Source organism: Triturus cristatus, chromosome 1_2, assembly GCF_964204655.1.
Source record: "Triturus cristatus chromosome 1_2, aTriCri1.1, whole genome shotgun sequence".
Classification (NCBI taxonomy): domain Eukaryota; kingdom Metazoa; phylum Chordata; class Amphibia; order Caudata; family Salamandridae; genus Triturus; species Triturus cristatus.
In genome coordinates, this window is record NC_140580.1 from 662767001 (window position 1) to 662787733 (window position 20733).

A 20733-nucleotide genomic window follows, 5' to 3' on the forward strand; every position below is an offset into this window, starting at 1 on the left:
CGTAGGGAATTTACCACACCGAGCGCCGAAGCGCTCAATTACCATAAAATCAACACGCGTACGATCGCACAATCACAATAATTAGCATAAGTCAAGCGGGAATCAAGCGCGCATATTTGCACAATAGCCTTTACATTGAATGAAAACCTGCAAATCACTTAACTCGCTGTTGCAGCAGCAAAGAAGGAGGAAGTGATGTATTCATGACGAACCATATATACACTAAGGACTGATAGTGATTGGTGCATACTATGGAGGGGGGGGTTGTAATTCCGAGGTATGCTGAGTTTTAAAGTTGTTCAGTGGCTGCTGTTTGCCAGTAAAGTTAAGAGAAGCATAATCTGAGCCACCGTGGACTGAGATAGAATTAAAGGGATGCCTAAAAGGAACAACATATCCTGTAAGAGGAAGAGGTGTGGCGCCGCAGCCAGGGCGACTGACTTCGGAATCTGGGGATCACGGTTCGATCCCCGGCGCCCAGCACCATGTGACTCTGGGCAATAGCTTGCTTAATCTTCCCGACGGCCTCCAGCACCTAGTGATTGTTCGCGCTTTACAAATGTGGATTATTATTACAAATGTGGATTATTATGTAACTATTTTGTACAAAGGCCTCTCACTTACACATAACTGCTTTAAAATATTTTCTCCAATTATACCATTAGCTCAATGTTATGACAGGAATCACGAGGAAAATAAATATGTTTATTCTGAAGTATACATTTTAAGGCCCACACACAGGTGGAAGCAGGAACATGCGGTACCAAGCACAGCAGGCAATCAACAGACGCAGAAACAAGCTAATACGTCATATAAATATCCTACCCGACATTCGATTCAATTGCATCACAATAAAAGGTTAAACGAATAATGTTAAACTATGCTAAACCAAACACGAAAGACGTGCTAAATAAAACAAGCATAGAAAATGTAATAATTACTATATACAACACTGACAGTAAAACAATTTTATTTGATTTGATTTCTGACGCATATACTATCAATACTGCCCTGCCAAGTGCCACACATCTCGGGTTAAGCAAACGCATTTCAGAGTTTTCCTACCATCCCCTAAAGCACCCAAGATTGTCACGCAAACTGCATTGAATTTCTGAGGACGGTGCCAATCCTGTTTCATTCACTGCTAACTTTAACAGTTAGTCTGGCTGTTTACTGCAGACCTGCCAATTTATGAATTCCTTTCTCGTGTGAGGAGAGAGCGGGGCTTCAAAGGGGGTGTGGCTTGTTGCTGATTATAGCCGGAGGCTCTTTAGTTCAGCTTCCCCCACCCAACACCATAAAACAAAGCCTTGGAGGCTGCCGCTGATGTACTGAGGACGTTTCGCGCCCTCAGCCCTGCCAAGTACCACGCATCAGGTACTAGACTAACACATTTCAGTGTGGTGGTCCGCATCACCACACTGAAATGCAAAGTCATGCATTTCTACTAGCCTCCTCAGCTGTCAAGCTGGAGTGCTGTAATTAGCACCACTGTGTAACTGTGCAAGCTAGTGGCAGTGCACGTTTTGCGCTGCTTACGGCAGGCTTAGGGGCTGGGTCAGCTGAGCTCGCTCTGGTACACTGTATTCACCCAACACTGCGGCATTCAGCACTGACGTCACGAGAGTCTGCCTGATTTTGTACAATTATCATGGACGTGGGCATCCTATAAACAACAAAGCTAGAGGAGCGTCTCATCTCAGTGGACATTTACATATTTACAACTTAGGAACAAAAGGCGGACACTATGTTTTCCCAAGAGGATTTCATGCTTTGTTAACAACAGTTTCTAGGACAGTGATACTCAAAGTACATCCAGGGGTCGGTTACGACCAGACGCGCAACACCCATTGGAATCACAGGGCTTCAACCCCCCCACCCCTCGTGTGTGGCAGCCCGGGCTGAGACAGCTTCCCGGCGCCCACACAGCCGCACCCGTGCACTTCACAGGTCTTTAAAAGACCATTTGCATGTTAATGAGGCCTTGCTGTTGTTTCACCCCTTCTAAGAGCCCCTGCAGCTCCACTCTGCCTACTGCTTAAAGATTCAGCCCCCCTCCCCCCCCCCACGAGTTTTTCCTTGTTCTAAGGCTTCCCAGCATTATTTTTTATCTTATATCATAGTAACCGATAGGTCCGAACTGGACATTTTTAACCAAAGTGAGGTTAAATACAGAGTTGCACTTGCTGTTCTCTATTCTGTTGCTCTTGTTATGCTCTAATTTGGCAGAGATGTGTACACCGGCCACAAACATTTTGTGGACCGGCTGGGACGTAAGTGAAATTATCACCACAGATTTTTTACCAGTTTGTCCGAACGTGTCTAAATGACCCTGTGTCCAGTGCTTAATTTGTGCCGGTGCTTTCCAGTGCTTAGCGCCACCGGCACTTATTTATCAGGGCCGGGTCTAGATGTCAGGGCAAACTCACATCAACAACTGTACAACTTGTGTAGTGTGAGTCAATGTAGTGGACTGTTGAAACTCTCTTTCCGCTGAATAGCTGAGACGATAATATATCCATGCCTTCCCTCGGTTTAACTGGTGGGCGGACCACTGATTGGGCTGGATTTGGATTTGGTCCTGTACAGCCACAGCAGCGTACGCAACCTTCTTAAAATTTCTTTTGCCGCCTGCCCGCAATATCGTCATGAGGCACGCACGCACGTACTACGCACCAGCAGTCCGGAACAATTCACGGAAGTAGCAGCATGTCATGCAGTTCGCAGCGCAGCAGCGTTCCTCTTAACAAGCATTTACAATGCAATGGTCTCGGCATTGGTAAAGTTAGAGCTATTGGCATTGCTCATGACATTATTTTTGTTTATGTTTTTGTTTTTAAAACATGTAAAGAAACGGCATTGTCATGAGCAATGCCAATAGCTCTAACTTTACCAATGCCGAGACCATTGCATTGTAAATGCTTGTTATGTCTCGCGAGCGAGAGGCGGTGACGGAGAGCTCCTCATTGGGAGCAGAGCATGGGCCCCCCTCCATGTACTTCGCTTGGGGCCCCCTCACGGTTCGTGACTCCACAGACTGCGCGGGGCCTCCTTGTGCCTGGCTCAGAGATGCGCTGGACGGCGCAGACGAGGCCTGGCCCCTCGCCTTCGTGGCACGCTTCTGTACCTCCTCAGTGCACGCAACACTCGTATGTAATAACATTTCGCAGGTGCAGCAGCGAGGCCCAATGTTTGCTCATAGGATTGTTTAATGTCACGGCGCGCAGCTGGCGCGCCGTGCGCTCTGCGCATCCCCCAGGAATACCTGTGGTCTTTAATTAAGCGCAGTCCCGGGGGCCGAGAGATCTTTCCGCTACCTGGGGCCAGTATCCGGCCGACGTTATTGCATCGGGGTCCGGTGGGAGCGATGCAGCGGCCGGAAGCCCCCGGCAAGACGCTAGTTGTCTTTAAGATGTGTGTAAAAACCGCGGTCTATTGTCCTCTGGCTGTAAAATAAACCCTGAGAGCAGGTGCGCCCGTGGCCACCCCGGGGACAGAGCAGATACCTTACCCAAGTCACCCAAAGGCCAGCTCGGCGCTGAGAGCATAGCGCCGCAGAGTAAGGTGGGCATAGCGCCGAAGCCCCCGACCGTGCAAGGGATTCCAGAGCTGCAGACAAAGATTGGATTCATGGGTGTTTGTGGAGGAGAGGGAGGGGCTCTGAGGGCACCGTCCGGAGAAGGCCCTGGCATCCAGGCCCCAGGAAATGAACTCAATAAAACACGTGCGTTCTTTAGTGGAGAGAAATAAAATTCACATGAGACACAGCGAGGTAAATGAGATGTTACATATATGTTTAAAATATTAGTTTTAAACGAGCGCAACTTTTTAAAATAAAAGACATGCATATTTACAAATCTTACTGTGCACTATTGTTAAAGAAGGGCTGGTGAATACAAGAGCTGTGGGATTTCAATAAGAACAAGGAGATCAGGTGAGGGAGCAACGCCGGGACACCACCGCCTTTCTCCGAGGCAGCGAAAAGCTGCCTCGGAGAAACGCAGCCTCCTTTTCGGATTGGGGGGCGTGTTTTGCTGTTGTCTCCTCCCTGAGACTTCTCGCAAAAAACACGCCCCCCGATCCGAAAAGGACGGGGCAGGATTAGAGTGACGGGACCTCTTCTCCAATGGCTGGCCAGCATTTACTAGGCCAGCCAATGGAGAACAGGGAAGAAGAGGGGCGGGTTCAAGCCCCTCTTCACCCAAGTCATTATGTCTCGCGAGCGAGACTGCGCAAGCGCAGCCATCGCTAGCCGAGACCTAAAAACGCCAGACATAAGCGGTACCTCCAAAGATCACAAAGTGCTTAATTTGTCAAAGAAAAAATGTGCCAGGGCCCTCTTCAAGAAGCCACTGCAGCTTGCACCCCCGCCAGCTCTACCACTGGCAGTACCAACACAACAACCAACCATCACAGTCTTACAAGTGTGACAATTCAGACTATTCCAGGCACTTAAAACTATAAGAATGACTTGAGTGGCAGGTTTTTAATATTTTTTTTTGTAATCAATATTGAATTAATAAACAACTGTTGCTGTGTTAAATTCGAAAAACAGCGCCACCAAGTGTCAGAAAATCATATGTGCCGGTGTTGACAATTAAGTGCCAGTGCCCACCCCCTGAAAACACTGGCACAAATTAAGTACTGAACCTAGCAGCATTATCAATGAACCCCAAAGGTTATTACCATATAGACACAACGCATCAACAACAGAGACAACCACCACACATCAAAGCCAATAACCACTAAAAGCCAGCCGCACACACCAACACCACATACACTACACAACACTGAAAGTCCCAGTTACTGCAAAAATCAAAAGAACATCTAGTTGTTCGATCCAATGCGACTGATATATAAATTGTCCTCTCTCTCATAGCCACGCATCTTACATGTACATAGCTGCTAGGTTTAGCAGGTCCTTGAGTGACATGTCAGGCCAGGCCAGGTTTTCCTTGCAATTCTGTGACTTGCAGTCTCATTTAACCACGTATAAACCCAAGACTAAATGGCCAAGATTTTTTTTTAGTGTTATAAAGCGCCTAGCTAGACCCGAAGATATTGGAGCGCTTTACAGTTCTAAGCAAAATAACTGACCTGGCAGAACTAGTCGCGCATGGACCTGGGAAAACTGTACAGGAATTATAATTTTAGGCATAGCTCTGAAATTAGGCCAGTTCAGTCGCGAACAGCTGGTCCAGCCCTCGTTTTATTTGATTCTCCGCATTCACGTTATCGTTGTACTGTTTTCATGCTAAACTACAAGTCCCAGAGTGCTGAGCGGTTTGGTGTGCAAAGCATGCTTCTCGAGCTACGAATCATACTCTCTAAATGTTCTAATGCTTATGAGTGTTAAATATGTTTTTTCGGGCAGTACTTTGACCCGGTGTTGCACTTTCTGTTTTTAGATTGGTGGCCGCGGGGCGGGTCACAGGCAAAGCACACGGTAGCACAACTGCACTGCCCGTGAAAGCCAGAACTATCACCAATATTGGGAACAAAACTGGAGAAGATGAGGCATTGCGATAGAGCTATTGAGTGTAGAACTGTGCAACCAGGCTTGAGTCTCGGCGCCGGCTCTACAGCCTGTGATTCTGGGCACATCATTTAATATCCCCGTTACCTTTAAAACAAACACTGGCCTTGTGTAGGCACAGGTATAGAGCGCTAGAATACCGTGGAGTTCGCGCTATATAAAACTGAAAAAAGACAAATAAATGGAGAACTAGTCTAGGAGGAGGGTTTTCTGGCTCCCGTGAGTGTGTACAAGTGCCACCTCGGGGGCGGGAAGGGGTCAGGAGCCAGCTGAGAGGCCCTGGAGGCGGGGGTGCAGGAGGGAGGGGCGGGGGAGTGAAGTTTGACAAGCCGTAGCTCCAGCTGAGGTGCGTACACTTCAGGGGGTGGGGGTGCCGGTGGGGAGGGGCCCCACAGACGCCCACCACCAGCACCGCTGCAATCCTCGGTCACTCACACTGCTGCACAGCGGTGGGAAGAGCAGCCCTGCTCAGGGTAATGTGAGCCACAGGGAAACCAATCCGGAGGCGAGGGGGAGGGGCTGCGTGTGATCTTCGGCAGCCCACAGCCTGATCTACACTCTCACATCCACTGCAGCCTCCAAGCTCGTATTTACACACACCGAGCAGGCAGGAGCCGAAGTCCGGGGTCACACAGAGAGCAGGCAGCACCGCCGGCTGGGAGCTCTCAGCCAGCAGGCGGCAGCGGATCTAAAAGAGCACAGGCAGGAACTTTCCTCGGTGACCACAAAGAGAGCAGGCAGCAACTTCATGTTGGGGCACACAGAGAAAACAGGCAGAAACTCGAGCCTGGGGTCACGGGGAGAGAAGGCAGGCAGCTGTTCCAGCCTGGGACCACACACGCTGCAACCTGTTGCTCTGGAGCAGGCAGCTGCCGGGATCCACCCATGCAAAGGAGGCAGATCCCGTAGCCTTGGGGACTCGGAAAGCAGGCAGGAATTCCAGACTGGGGTCACAATTAGTTGCACACTGGACAAGGCAGCAAATACCGCCTCTGAGGGCACAGAGAAGAGGCAGCGACTCTACCCGGGGTAACACGTGCGTTCTTTAGTGGAGAGAAATAAAATTCACATGAGACACAGCGAGGTAAATGAGATGTTACATATATGTTTAAAATATTAGTTTTAAACGAGCGCAACTTTTTAAAATAAAAGACATGCATATTTACAAATCTTACTGTGCACTATTGTTAAAGAAGGGCTGGTGAATACAAGAGCTGTGGGATTTCAATAAGAACAAGGAGATCAGGTGAGGGAGCAACGCCGGGACACCACCGCCTTTCTCCGAGGCAGCGAAAAACTGCCTCGGAGAAACGCAGCCTCCTTTTCGGATTGGGGGGCGTGTTTTGCTGTTGTCTCCTCCCTGAGACTTCTCGCAAAAAACACGCCCCCCGATCCGAAAAGGACGGGGCAGGATTAGAGTGACGGGACCTCTTCTCCAATGGCTGGCCAGCATTTACTAGGCCAGCCAATGGAGAACAGGGAAGAAGAGGGGCGGGTTCAAGCCCCTCTTCACCCAAGTCATTATGTCTCGCGAGCGAGACTGCGCAAGCGCAGCCATCGCTAGCCGAGACCTAAAAAAGGCAGTAAACCAAGTAAGTTACCAACTCTGCTTTTACAGTCGCATCTGCTTGTTTGGAAATGTTTTCTGACTGCAGCTTCTTTGGGGTCACTTGAAAGGTGGCATCTGTTTATTTTGAAATGTTCCGTTTCTGTGATGTCTTTAAAAGTTAGTGAAAGGTTTGATCGTTTTTTTTCTGGAAGCTTCGGTGTGTGGCTGGCCCTGGGTGATGCAAGCTTGTTTTGCACAGTGTGACGGGACAATCACTAGCAACGACAAAGGATTGAATTGTCTAATCCTGGGACGGGATATTGAATTTATGTGCAAATTAATGATCCTCAGCATTCAGGCCACAAGCCCGATAAAGAGAGATAGAAACGGAGCAAAGGGAAATGTAGGATGAGGACGGACGGGTCCTTGCACTTACCTGGTGCAAGCTCCTTGTGGTTCCCTCTGGTGTCAGCCTATCACACTGCCCCAGTGGTCGAAGTGGGGGAAAAAAAGTAGGGGAACTGTTGGCCTTATCCATAGGCCTTGGTTATTTTTGGCATCCGGGGACGCATTTTTGAAATAAAAAAGTAGGGGAACAATTTCTATTAAATTTAAAAAGTAGGGGCACACCATGCCCTGCCGATCCCGCCCACTTCGACCACTGCACTGCCCACCTGTGATAACTTGTCGCACTGCTTATCAATGCCAGACAAGGGAGTATCCAGAAAATGAAAATATCTCCCTCTTGACCATTCCTGTAAGGCACCGGTGAGTGATAAAGGACTCCGTCCCTAGAGGTTTAAAGGGGAGGTAATGCTCAAGAAACCTTTTTTAATAGATAATGATAAAATTGAGTTTTAAGGAGATTCCCCAAACAAAAAATGGCTTCTGAATGTGTGCCCATGAAATAATACAAAACGTATTTCCAGTTTGCTGAGGCTGACATAAATGGGGTTTCCTTCCCTTTGTCACAATTTCTCCACGTTTCCTTTCAATAATGTTTTTTTCCTTTACTCACATCCATACTTTTTGTTTCCTTTTTAAAAATCACAGCTTTTTTTTTACCGCAAACCTCCTTCATAAATCAGCCTTATGTGGGTAAAATGTAAAGACTGGAGTACTAATAAAAACCCAATGCTGATAGTGTACCACCCGATGTAACGCCAGGGAACATTACCAGGAAACATTTCCAGGCCTCAATTCCAATAGTCAATTGATTCAAACACTATGTATTATATTATATATTTTATGAAAATCGAACTTTGATACAGAGTAAACAACACATGTCTTGTGTTGGGCTGCAAGTAATTACCATGGAGGGAGCCAGTAAGTGCATATTTTGTTACATTTGTCATCATTGACCTCAATCCACCAACCTCCTTGATGCCTTTCAAAAACATAAATGTCACATACACAACGATTAGCATTTAGCACATCTTAAGTCAGCTATCTTTTAGGTTCGACTTGATGACACCTGCAGCATTCATGCCAGATTTTTCCATATGATATGCACGAATGAACTAGGACACAGGTTTGTAGAATGCTTGCATTGTTTCAAAAGAAAGAGATATGCAATTATGCCATACAAGTGTTACAGATATGTCAGCACAGAGGAGCTTGAGGAAACATAGAATGTTGTTACAACTAACTTGCTCAACTAGGATGATACTGAAGCCTTACTGGACAATCTATGCCACAATACATCACTGCACTCTGCGAGGTTGGCCCCAGCCAAAACAAGAAACACTAAATTTGGCATTAATTCCACTAAAGATGGTCCAATGTGGTGACAGTGGAACTGAAACAAACCAGTCTCAACCCATAATGCAAGTTGCACAAGACTATTTTAACTGAAGATAGCCCTCTTTAAGGGATACCTGTAAGTCCTGCATAGTACCATAAAGAGAGCCAAAAATTCTTAATTTACAAAATTCATCTAGCAGGTCTGACCGAACAAGAGAAACCTTCAACATCTTTCAAGAAGTGTCTAACCCAGATGCCCAAAAGAACATCCCCTGCGCATCACAACAATTGTGACAAACTCCTGGATTTTTTTTGTTCAAAATTAGCATCATCCTTGACTCCAACTTCACTGCCCTGTATCATCTGCCTAATGCTCTCTCTCCTTTCTTCAAAGTGTTAGTCCTTTCTCTGCCTTAGCTCTGGCATGTCATTTTGATGGCATTTTATTTATGAGCGTGGGCATAAACAAGAGGAAGACGGGAGGCCATAAGGTAGTAATTATAGGTGTTCCCTTTCAGTGCATTAGTCATTTCAGCCAATTTATTCTGCAATTGTGTTTTAAATGCACTTTTTGAATTCATTTTTCACAAAATTTTCTCGGGCGGGTGGAACCTCCTATTAAACCTTTACCTGAGGAAGGCTACCTTGCTGAAATTCAGATCGGGTATTACATCTGGCTTTCAGCAGTGCCAGTTGAGAATGTAGGTGGAGACAAATAAGTGGGTGGAGCCAGTGAAGGAAGTGGGTGGAGCCAGGTAAAGTGGGTGTGGTCTCCTAAAAGAATTTGAGCACCTGCACTTAATATTTTACACATTAAGCACTGCCTGTGTCAGTATCTGAACCTATGTTTTCATGTATGCTTTCCCATTTTCTTTGTGTGCCCTGAGCCATAATGTTCATACATTTAAATATTTTTTATTTGTCATTATTAAGTACCAAGAATTTGAAGCTGTACCCATTTCGAAAATGCACTCTCACGCCAGAACTTTCACCTGTTTTGCACTGAATTATATGTACCACTTGGTCTCTCAGAGCCACATGATCAGAGTCTGGTGAAAAGCAAAATCTGGACGGTTTATTACGGCAGTGCCAACACGCTGTCATGCCCCGCGGTCCGGCCCCTGGGTGCAGTGTGTATTTAAACGACGAAGGGCGTGCAGACGCCGCTTCGCGTTCTAGCTCTGAGCCCCAGTTCCGTCTTGATCGTTGTTGCCTGACTTCCGGTTACTCGTACTTCCTGTTTTCCAGCGCGAAGCCGCGGACGAGTCGATTCAGACGCGTCCCGGCTCCGGGATTACTACCGCTGTTCCCGCTGGCGAAACTTAGAGGCGCTCCTTCCATTCGAGCGGCCGAGCGTGTTGGCGCTCCTTCCACCAGAGCGACCAAGCGTGTTGCGCCTTGCCAAGTAAGGTCTAAGTGTTACTTAGCAGTGCGGGGGTCGCCCGTCACTCGTCGCTCCTTACCTCGGAGTTTGAAGTTGGCTGTCGATTAGTAATTCCCATAGCCTGCACTGCTCCTTTGCTGATATCCCTCTCCAGAATGTACCCCTCTGGCTAGAGTTGTGGTAGATTGTATGTAAGCCTGTTAAACCCTACCCCTGCTTATCAGGCTTGTGTTGTGTCGTGTTGTTTGTCAGCCTGCTACTTCCAGAATCAGGCTTGTATTGTGTTGTGTTTACGCCTCCTGTTGGAGCGACTCCACGTCTTGTGCATTAGTTGGAGTCAGACTTGGTGCTCTCACCCCAGTTCTAGCATCAAGAGCCTCCTTGGCGCATCCACTACTTGTCCCTACCCTATGTTCTCTTAGACCCGCATCAGGCATCCTAGGGTGATTTATTGCGAGGACCATTGAGCAGTGGATTAGGTTTTCCACCTACCTACTTAAGAGTCACGGTACGTGACCTTCCTACACTTTGTATAAGCATATGAGGAATCACACCCTTACCTCTTTTATGAAACCTATCTTTGTTGTTCTCAGCCTGTAAAGTGACTTACACATTGTGTATCTGAGTCCTCCTCTGGGAACCGATCATAAGGGGGTCGTGCAGAGTTATACCTACTTATTCCTGCAGGCCATACTCCAGGAGGCTGACATTAATCCCGGTAGGTGTGTGGATGGGAATGAAGTGAAGAAAGCTCCAAGGTAGTGCTGTAGTTATATTCATTTACCTGCCTTTGTGTTACAGCGGAGAGGCTCGTTTATTCCTTCCTGCTATCTCGGCTGCCAGAATCATCCTTCAAGACCTGCCTGTGTTCCCCCACCTATCCTTGTTTTGTTTCCCTGTTTTCCCCAGCGGGACCTTCGTACTCTAGTGTTTGATAGAGTCAGAGGAACGTGGGGGACGACTGTGGACTTTCTCCAACGTTCCGGACGCTCCTGCAGAACATCCGCAATCATTACAGAATGCGAAGCCTAATAGAATATTCTGCCCGAGCGTTATGGAACTTGGTGTGGTTACGCTTGCTGATGTTGCCGGCATGCTCGGCAACTTGCAGGCAGAAACCCAGGCCCTGTCCGCTAGACTAGATAACCTCCAGCGCAGTCAAGGTATGGGGGCCGCGGGAGGGAGAGTAGACGCCACCAACCCTGTGATACAGGTCACCACCCCTACTTCCATCCCATTAGCTCCGCCAGAAAGATTCTCAGGGGATACTTCTCGGTGCGCTGCCTTTCTCAGTCACTGCCAGTTACATTTCTCTTGTAAAGCCACCTGCTTCCCCACTGATCAGGCCCGGGTCGCGTTCATGATTTCCTATCTTAGTGGGGCGGCCGCAGACTGGGCCATACCTCTAATAGATGACCCGTGATGACCCTTTGTTGTATGATTACCAAGCCTTCAAAAGGGAGTTCCGCAAACTATTTGATAAACACACTTATACACACTCCGCAGACTCTGAGTTACTGGCTTTGAAGCAGGGTAGTCAAGACCTGGTGTCCTACATCACTACTTTCCAAAGACTGGTGGTGGAGTCCAATTGGCCTGAGGAAAAGCGAGGTACTCTATTTTACAGAGGGCTGCGTGATGATTTAAAGGATGCCCTTTCGCAAATAGTGGACCTCCCCACTGCCTGTCCTGAGTTGATAGACCTTGCGGTAAAAATAGAACATCGTATTCAGGAGCGGAAGCAAGAAAAGGGGAAGGGAGAGTCACGCTATGTCCCCACCAAGACCAAGGTAGTAGAGGCGGTTAAAGGGCTGGATGAGAGCGAACCTATGCAAATAGGGATAGTGAGAGGGCCGTTAACAGCAGAGGAAAGACAAAGAAGACGAACCAACAGACTTTGTCTCTACTGCGGGAAGGCCGGCCACTTTTTGCGGTCCTGCCCTGTTAAACCAACGTCTAGCAAGAGTTCGGGAAACTAGAAAGCCTGGGATGCATGGAGACAGGAATCTTGGGCGAATCTGAATTGACAGTCTCCACCTCCGAACTTGAACCCAGACCTGTTAATCATTTATATGTGTCAGCCTATCTCTCGGTAGCACAGCTAGGGTTACATGTAGCCATCATGATCGATTCTGGGGCCTCGGGTAATTTCATGGATGAAAGATGGGCAAGGGACAATTTAGTTCCATGCATCAAGAAAGAGGTACCCAATACGGTCTTTACAATAGATGGGCGTTCTCTTGTTTCTGGCCCGGTTACCCACAGGACGGTCTGTCTCCACATGCATATAGATCCCGACCATCAGGAAACTCTCGAATTTGACTTGATCCATTCCCCTCAAATACCAGTGCTCTTAGGCATCCCCTGGTTGCAGACACATAACCCCATCATTGATTGGCAGTCCGCCACTCTCACGTTTCGGCGCATTGCACTTACTGAGTCTCGGATTGCAGCAGCTCCTGCGCACCCGACCGTAGTGGAAGATCAGACTGAACCCATACCTGAGTTGCCCCTCTGCTACAGTGATTTGAGCGCCGTCTTTGATGCCAAGGAGGCGGACGTTCTTCCACCGCATAGGGTATATGACTGCCGGATAGATCTGGAGGCAGGAGCACGTATCCCGAGCAGTAGAGTGTACGCCCTCACTGAGAAAGAAAATGTATATCTCCGAGAATATTTAGATATGATGTTGGAGAAAGGGTTTATCAGGCCTTCCAGATCTCCAGCCTCCTCTTCACTGTTTTTCATTCCTAAGCGTGAGGGGGGTCTTCGGTGTTGCATTGATTATAGGAGATTGAACGAGAACACTATTAAGAACAGATACCCTTTGCCTCTGATTGCCTCCCTCCTTGACAGAGTACGCAATGCCAAATATTTCACCAAACTGGACATGCGAGGCGCCTACCATCTAGTGCGTGTCAAGGAGGGAGATGAATGGAAGACTGCCTTCTGTACTAAATACGGATTGTTTGAGTATTTAGTAATGCCCTTTGGGCTTTGTAACGCTCCTGCTGCGTTCCAATTCTTCATAAATGAAGTACTCTGGGATATGCTGGATCGCCATGTCATCGCCTATATAGATGATTTATTGATCTTCTCCGCGTCTATGGACGAACATGTTGACCACGTCCGACAAGTACTGGAACGGTTGCAGGCACATGACTTATATTGCAAGCTAGAGAAATGTACCTTCCATACACGTGAAGTGCCTTTTTTGGGTTTCATTGTCTCCCCACAGGGACTTCGCATGGATCCAGTTAAGGTCGAGGCTGTCCTTTCCTGGCCGGCACCGGGTACCGTTAAAGACCTGCAGAAATTCTTGGGTTTCGCCAATTTTTATCGGCGTTTTATTCAAGGGTACTCAGAGTTGGCACATCCTCTTACTACCTTGTTGCAAAAGGGGGTTCCTTATGTCTGGTCGGCTGCTGCTGACTCGTCCTTTCGGAGTTTGAAGGAGGCCTTCACGCGCGCTCCAATCTTACGTCATCCGGATCCAGCCTTGCCTTATGTAGTTGAGGTTGACGCTTCCCAAGTGGCAGTGGGAGGGGTCCTGAGTCAAACCGATCCGGTGACGGGGGCATGCCATCCCGTAGCCTATATTTCTCATAAGTTCACTCCTGCTGAATATAACTATGCGGTGGGAGATAAGGAACTCCTGGCAATCAAGAAGGCCTTTGATGAGTGGCGGCAGTACCTATTAGGTGCTCGTTTCCCAGTTGTAGTGTACACGGACCATCGCAACCTCCAATATCTGAAGTCAACCAGAGCCCTGTCCATGAGGCAACTCCGATGGACTCAGTTCTTTTGTGAGTACGACTTCACCATCAGATTCCGCCCTGGGAGAAGCAATGGTAAGGCCGATGCCCTGTCCCGGTTGGGTTTTCAGCTTCCCGAAGTGCCCACTGCCGTGCCCCTGGTCATCCCTGAGCGGTGCTTCGTAGGGGGGGTGCTCACGGAGAATGTCTTTCGGGATAGGCTTCGTGAATGTCAACTCTCTGTGAATATGTGTGATTTTGTGGGGGCGGAGGAGTGGGTTCAGACAGATGGTTTTGTGTGTGTTCGGGGAGGGGTGGTGTTGCCCACTTCTGACTTGCAAACTCAGGTATTGGAGTGGTATCACTCACACCCTTTGTCGGGACATCCAGGCATTAAGAAAACTACCAAGGTTATACGTGAGCGTTTTTGGTGGCCCAATATGGTGAGGGACATAGAACAGTATGTGAAGTCATGTCATGTCTGTGCACAATCCAAGGTTTCTCATCTACAACCAGTGGGTCTGCTGCTCCCTCTCGCCTCTCCTCCCGGCCCGTGGCACACAGTTTCCCTTGACTTCATCGTGGAACTACCGCTGACCAAAAAGCTTAATAACACCTTGCTGGAGGTGGTGGATCATTTCACAAAGACCGCTCATTTTATCCCTTTGACGGGGTTACCCACAGCAGCAGTTTTGGCCTCGGTCTTCTTGCAACATATTGTCCGTCTCCATGGTCTTCCCTCGGTCTTAATTTCTGATAGGGGGGCTCAATTTGTGTCTCGGTTTTGGAGGAATCTCTGTGGGATGTTACGGATCGATGTTAGACTCTCTTCCAGTCATCATCCCCAGACGGATGGCCAAACAGAGAGGGTCAATCAGTGCTTCGAACAATATGTGAGGATTCAAGCTTTACAATCTGCAGCTGAGTGGGATGAGTGGGTGTGGATGGCAGAAATGTCGTATAACAACAGCCCTCATTCTTCCACCCAACTGACTCCTTTTTTCTCCTCTCAAGGGTTTCATCCCAGGTTCTTACCTCTAGGGATTCCTGTTGACAGCCCGACTCCCGCTGCCACTGACTTGGTACAAAAGTTACACGACATACATGAGCAGTCATTGACAGATCTAGAGTTAGCCAAAGTGAGATACAAAGAGGGGGCTGATTTGCACAGGAGGTTGGAACCTATATACGCTCCAGGGGATAAGGTGTGGCTTTCCACGAAACACATTAAACTCAGTGGTCCTCGCAAATTCAATCCCAAATACATCGGACCCTACAAGGTGGTAAAGCTGGTCAATCCGGTGGCAGTGAAGATAGAACTACCTGCGTCCCTTAAGATTCATCCTGTATTTCACGTGTCATTGCTCAAACCTGTTGTACCTGGTACGCGTGTCCCCAAGAGGCCCGCTCCTCTCTCCGTTCAAGATACTGACGAGTATGAGGTTGAGGAGGTCATTGATTCTCGCTTATCGGGCAGGACCCTCCAGTATCTGGTGCATTGGAAAGGATACGGGGTGGAGGAACGCTCTTGGGTATCAGCTTCTGACGTGCATGCTCCCCGGTTGGTGCGGCTGTTTCACCTTAGGTACCCTCATAAACCCAAACCAGGGGGAGGGCGTTGTGGGGGGAGTGTGCTGTCATGCCCCGCGGTCCGGCCCCTGGGTGCAGTGTGTATTTAAACGACGAAGGGCGTGCAGACGCCGCTTCGCGTTCTAGCTCTGAGCCCCAGTTCCGTCTTGATCGTTGTTGCCTGACTTCCGGTTACTCGTACTTCCTGTTTTCCAGCGCGAAGCCGCGGACGAGTCGATTCAGACGCGTCCCGGCTCCGGGATTACTATCGCTGTTCCCGCTGGCGAAACTTAGAGGCGCTCCTTCCATTCGAGCGGCCGAGCGTGTTGGCGCTCCTTCCACCAGAGCGACCAAGCGTGTTGCGCCTTGCCAAGTAAGATCTAAGTGTTACTTAGCAGTGCGGGGGTCGCCCGTCACTCGTCGCTCCTTACCTCGGAGTTTGAAGTTGGCTGTCGATTAGTAATTCCCATAGCCTGCACTGCTCCTTTGCTGATATCCCTCTCCAGAATGTACCCCTCTGGCTAGAGTTGTGGTAGATTGTATGTAAGCCTGTTAAACCCTACCCCTGCTTATCAGGCTTGTGTTGTGTCGTGTTGTTTGTCAGCCTGCTACTTCCAGAATCAGGCTTGTATTGTGTTGTGTTTACGCCTCCTGTTGGAGCGACTCCACGTCTTGTGCATTAGTTGGAGTCAGACTTGGTGCTCTCACCCCAGTTCTAGCATCAAGAGCCTCCTTGGCGCATCCACTACTTGTCCCTACCCTATGTTCTCTTAGACCCGCATCAGGCATCCTAGGGTGATTTATTGCGAGGACCATTGAGCAGTGGATTAGGTTTTCCACCTACCTACTTAAGAGTCACGGTACGTGACCTTCCTACACTTTGTATAAGCATATGAGGAATCACACCCTTACCTCTTTTATGAAACCTATCTTTGTTGTTCTCAGCCTGTAAAGTGACTTACACATTGTGTATCTGAGTCCTCCTCTGGGAACCGATCATAAGGGGGTCGTGCAGAGTTATACCTACTTATTCCTGCAGGCCATACTCCAGGAGGCTGACCTTAATCCCGGTAGGTGTGTGGATGGGAATGAAGTGAAGAAAGCTCCAAGGTAGTGCTGTAGTTATATTCATTTACCTGCCTTTGTGTTACAGCGGAGAGGCTCGTTTATTCCTTCCTGCTATCTCGGCTGCCAGAATCATCCTTCAAGACCTGCCTGTGTTCCCCCACCTATCCTTGTTTTGTTTCCCTGTTTTCCCCAGCGGGACCTTCGTACTCTAGTGTTTGATAGAGTCGGAGGAACGTGGGGGACGACTGTGGACTTTCTCCAACGTTCCGGACGCTCCTGCAGAACATCCGTGATCATTACACACGTAGGGGTACTGTTTTGTCTGTGTCTGCAGGCCCTGTCTACAGCCCCATACACACAATGGTAGGAACTTTTCTTTGATAACTAGACATGGAGAACACTGGGCTCTGCAGGTGCACAAGGCCACAATTCTTCAAGCCAGCTCAAGTTGCTCTTCTTTCATTTTACCACTGTCCCTCCTCATCTCATTTTCCGCCCCTGTGGTAGAGGGAGACAGCTCAATGCTACTTCCTCAGGTGCCTCTCCTCCCCTACCATGCAGGCGTGAGTATAGCCCACTATGACTCTGCTCTATTTTTAGTGCTCTCGCCTCAGGTAGGGGTGCCTCCCTGTTAGAAATGGGGGTCTCTAGTTGGCAATGGTTTGCACCGTGTCCAAGTAGGGACCCTTCATTCTTTTATTTTATTTATTTATTTGAAAAGTTTTATATAGCGCTGGCTAGACCCGGAGGTATCAGAGCGCTTTACTATTCTAGACAGGATAAGGGAGTTACACCCCTAAAATAACCCCTGCTCACCCCCCTTGTAGCTTGGCACGATCAGTCAGGCTTATCTTAGAGGCAGTGTGTAAAGCATTTGCAAACAACCAAGAGTAATACAGTGTAAGCACTACAAAAGGACACCACACCAGTTTAGAAAAATATTTTTATATACTTATGACAAGATCAAAAAAATCCACAATACAGTAATTTAGAATTCTTCAGTTATCAAAATAACCGAGCAATAAAGTTCCTTGAAGTCGATAGCTCCATTCGGGACTTTCAAGGCGTCGTGAACAAATAAATCCAAACAGTTCTGGCAGACTGCGGCATCGTGGGCCAGCTACAGTGTCTGGAAGACCTGCAAAACAGTACCTTTAGAAATGCAGGGCGTCGGCGACCTCTCGTTGAGCTTCCAAAAGCACGACGTCCGCAGGCGTCGGTTCCAGAGGTCGGTGCAGGAGTTGTCGGGCCCTCGAAGTCACACGCATTGCAGAGCGAACTCTTCGCGGTTGAAGTCAGGAGCGCTGGTGTCGGCGGGCGTTGGGTGTTGCGGTGCGAAGTGCAGCGGTGCGGCGTGCAATGCCCTCAGGTCGCGGTGCGAGCAGCGATTTGGTGGCGGCGTTAGATGGCATAGTCGGTGAGACCAGGGTCGTGGTGCGAAGTGATGCGGTGCTTGTCACTGTGCTGACAGGTCACGGTGCAGGCAGCGGTGTCGTCGTTGCTGAAGCGTTGACGAATTGGAGTCGATGGCGCCGGTGTTGGTAGGCCAAGGATCTGGTGCAGGATGAGGGTGGTGTGTTGTGTAACTTTACGAGCGGTGCCCTCGAACCACGGTGCAAGCAGCAGGGTCGATGTCGGCGCGAAGTGGCATCGTCGGGGATACCAAGGTGGCGTCGTGAAGCGAGGCGGTGCTGAGTGTGGTGCCCACAGGCCGTGGTGCGAGCAGCCGTTCGGTGGCAGCATCAGATGGCGGCGTCGGTGAGACCAGGGCCACGTTGTGGCGGTTCCCTCTGCGGTGCCTTAAGAACACGGAGTCGGCAGCGGCATCATAGACGGCATTGTGTTGCTTTTTCTTCTGTTGCAACACATAACACACAGTCCCCAGTGCTGATGGCTGAAGTCTTGGCTGTTCCTGAGACTTCTTGAACAGGGAGCAAGCTCTACCTCAAGCCCTTGGAGATATTCAAAGAAAAAAGTTGCAGAAAATTCAGTCCAGTCCTTTCACTGCCCAAGACAGAAGCAGCCACTGCAGGCCTACACAGCAAAGCACGCAACTAAGTGGTAGCTCCTCTTCACAGCTTCTCCAGCTCTTCTTCTTGGCAGTCTTCTTGTTCCAAAAGAGTTCTAAAGTTCAGGGGTTTGGTCCCCACTTTCTATAGCCTAAAATAATTTGTCCTCTCAGGCAGAGAGTGTCTGTGCCCAGCCAGAACCAGTTCTGTCCTCTCTGGTGTGGCATCCTGGCAGGATGTGGAGACGGCATTGTCAGAGGCAGACAGGGCCTATTCAGGTGCAAGGCAAATCTTCTCCCACCACTCTAAATGCAGACCAGGCCTATTCAGGTGCTGGTGAAAACTCTTCCCACTACTCTGCAGCCCAGGTCTATCCAGCCTAGCCCTGACTCATTCAGGAAAGGCAGGACATACATCAACTCCCCCCCCGCCCCCCCCCCCCCGGTGGCCGTCTGAGAGAATGCACCTCCTCAACCCCTGTGACTCCAAAGCCAGACAGTCAATACACATCCTAGCAGAGGCACACAGGATGGCTAAGCAAGAAAATACCTACTTTCTAAAAGTGGTATTTTCAAACACAGAATGCAAAAATCACCTTTACTAAAAGATGCATATTAGATTCTGAGCTCAGGCATATTAAACTTTATTTTTCTATCTGGTCCCAATGGGAAGTTATATTATAAGATGCTATAAATTAACTCCTATGTTTTCCTATGGACCAGCTAGCCTTTCAATAGAGAAAAACGAAATTGGCAGTATTTCACTATCAGTACATGCCGCACACACCAGGACATGTCCTACCTTTGACATACACTTCATCCTGCCCACAGGGGTTCCTTGGGCTTACCTTAGGGGTGACTTACATGTAAGAAAAAGGAAGGGTAGGGCCTGGCAAGTGGGTGCACTTGCCAAGTCCACATGGCAGTTACACACTATGCGCAGACTCTGCAGTGGCAGGTCTAAGTTGCCTTTTCAGGCTACTCATGTGGGTGGCACAATCAGTGCTGCAGGCCCTCTAGCAGCATTTGATTTGCAGGCCCTGGGCACACACAGTGCACTGTACTAGGGACTGACAAGTAAATCAAATATGCCAATCATGGAAACACCAATCCATAACACAATTTACACAGAGAACATATGCACTATAGAACTGGATAGCAGTGGTAAAGTGCCCAGAGTCCTAAAACCAACAACAGCAAGTCTGGAAAAAAAAGGAGGAAGAAGCAAAAGGTTTGGGGATAACCCTGCAAAAAGGGCCATCTCCAACACCCCCTTTCCACGGAAAAAACGCTGGCCAGTTGTATGTTTTAAGAGTCTGAAAGACCAGGGTATGATACTAAATAGGATTTTAAACAAAATAGTATATATTTATTTGCAACATCTCTTTTTTGCCTTTGTTTCCTTAAACAGGAATCGTTAACATAGCTCAACAACACATTTAAAGTAGCTTTCTATTCATATTTGCTGTTTGAAGTATGTACAGATAGTGGATAAAAATACCGGCTATCTGTGATTTTGCTTATTTTTGTACTGCCCGGACATCAAAATACTGGTGATGCCAGTACAAAACCGGCTCAGTGGCAACCCTAGCCTCCGCAGTCTCCCCTCCCAGAGCATTTCCCCACCACCCTGAACTGCAAGCAATGACCCCTTCCCTTGTCCTCCACATGTGTTGTGAGAGCAGGGGCTGGGCTGCAGTGGCTGGTGTCCATCCCAGGTGAATGGTGCAGCCTTTCACGGGCATTGACGGGACGCAGCTTGCTGTCAGATTGAGCGATGACATAATCTCCTAGTTGCACTTGCTAGGGTATGCTATAAACTTTGCTTTTTAGGCTAGTGCATGGTCATGAATGATCAGATCAATGAGATCATCTTCTGAGCAGCTGTATTGCCTGCTTGCCCTCAGTTACTGAGAACTGAAGTCACGCAGTCCGTCTCCGGTTAGTGTCCGTCTGTTTCTGGTGCTTTGCAGCAGTTTTAAGTTCTTCTTAGAGTTTCTTGTTGCTCAAATGGGTGTAATTTCTGATATTTATGTTTCCCTCATCTTCATTGTTTGATTTTGCTCGCAAGAAAGTGTCACTCATAGTTGTTGAAATGTCACTTATAATTACACTGAAATT

At 48.5% G+C, this 20733-nt stretch overlaps 1 long non-coding RNA gene across 2 annotated transcripts in view; it reads left to right on the forward strand.

The window, feature by feature from the left end:
- The first annotated feature begins 5932 nt into the window (after window positions 1–5932).
- The window catches only part of LOC146867820 (uncharacterized), a 71849-nt gene continuing 57048 nt past the window's right edge, over window positions 5933–20733 (forward strand). For both annotated transcript variants that reach the window (XR_014962283.1, XR_014962282.1), the window contains exon 1: window positions 5933–6620. This is a non-coding gene — a long non-coding RNA (uncharacterized LOC146867820). The remainder of the gene's footprint in view (window positions 6621–20733) is intronic.